We start from the raw sequence: 1,582 nt of genomic DNA, 5'->3' as shown, positions 1-1,582 counted from the left end.
TGCCCCGAACCAATCCAGTTTTAATGAAGCGAGCTTCCTAGACACTGAAGCTGAAGGATGATCACCTCTCGAGAGCTCTCACTGACGGGCTCCTCAGAATGGGCCTGCGCTGCTGAGCGTCACAGACGGTCTTTGTCAAGTAGCGACTGCTATCCAGTGACTTGAGGATCACCCCCAAAATCAAAACGTAAAACTCACTAAGTAAGAGTGGGTACTGATTTTACTCCCCAGAGAGTATGTACAGAAAAAAACCTTACAGATATTATAACTTAGAGAATTAAGTTTACTAAAATTTAGTGACAATAATGCTTTGGAGATTACTAACATTATATAGACTTCCTATTTGTTTACAGCAATAGAAATATTATGTGAGCCACTTGGTAATGATAATAGCCACATTAAAAAAGGTAAAAAAGAAAGATGAAATTAATTTTAATAATATGTTTTATTTAGCCGGGTATGTCTAAAATATTATCATTTTAAATGCAATCAACATCAAACTGTCAAGGAGACATATTCCATTCTTTTTCCCCAACGTAAGGCTCGAGACCCAGCGTGCAGTCCACACCCCCCAGCACGTTCCCACTCCGACTGGCCACACTTCAGGGCCTCACGCGGCCACACAGGGCTCGTGGTGTTCCTGTCAGGCAGCACAGGCTTAGAAAATAATGAAGATTAAAATCAAATTTTTGAGGCATACACATTATTTAATTCATATATATAAATACATAGGGAAAGAGCCTCAGATGCCAAAACACTGTGTAGAGGAGTGATTGTCACTTGCTGCTCCTTTTGATCATATATGCGGCGATACCATTGGGAATACTGTGTGAAGGAAGAAAAATAATGAAAATCTAAAGATGTTTTTTGGGAGATTTTAACTTAATCTTATGTGACCTTCTCTGCACACAATAGGCCTTTACTATACATCAGTTTATTGCAATTTTTGTCATTAAAAATCAAATTTTAGTGTTGGAAAAGATTTTAAAATCATTTACTTTTTAAAGTGAGGAAGCACAGATTAGAAGATTAGAAGGTGGAAAGAAAATAAAGAATAAAGATTTGGCCTTTCTAACATGGGGATTTTATGTAGGAAGCGTCAGTTCTTTCTTCCCATTACCACTGCCACTACCAGGTACCGCCTGAGCTACTGATGCGGCAGACACTAAAAGCATCATTATTGATCTTTTCACAGCTCTACAAAGCAGATCTCATTATCCTGACTTACAGGTGAGGAAACTGAGATCTGTAATATATCCAAGATCATAAAGCTCATTAATGCAGAGCCAAGAGTCAAACGTCCCTTCTTCTCATCCAAAGCCCGTGTTGTTTCTAACACAGTTAGAGCTCTTGCTTATCTGTAGGGGATACATTCTAAGACCCCCAGTGGATGCCTGAAACCATCATACATATGACAGAGTTTAATTTATAAATTAGGCATAGTAAGAGATTACACTAAAATAAAACAATTGTAGCGATATACGGCAATAAGAGTTAGGTGAATCTGGCACTACTAAGTAAAATAGGGATTACTTGAGGACGAGCACTGCGACACCACAGCAGCCGCGCTGGTAACCAAGGT

General features: G+C 38.9%; 1 long non-coding RNA gene across 1 annotated transcript; it reads right to left on the bottom strand.

Moving 5' to 3' along the window:
* Positions 1 to 204: 204 nt before the first annotated feature.
* LOC118499046 lies at positions 205 to 1,582 on the bottom strand. Its single transcript, XR_004901543.1, has 2 exons — positions 759 to 1,582; positions 205 to 657 (listed from the first exon to the last, which is right to left on the bottom strand). It is a non-coding gene; the product is annotated as an uncharacterized LOC118499046 (long non-coding RNA).

Source organism: Phyllostomus discolor, chromosome 2 (genome assembly GCF_004126475.2).
Source record: "Phyllostomus discolor isolate MPI-MPIP mPhyDis1 chromosome 2, mPhyDis1.pri.v3, whole genome shotgun sequence".
NCBI lineage: Eukaryota > Metazoa > Chordata > Mammalia > Chiroptera > Phyllostomidae > Phyllostomus > Phyllostomus discolor.
The sequence above is the reverse complement of the archived record's forward strand: the minus strand, read 5'-3'. Positions and strand labels throughout refer to the sequence as shown.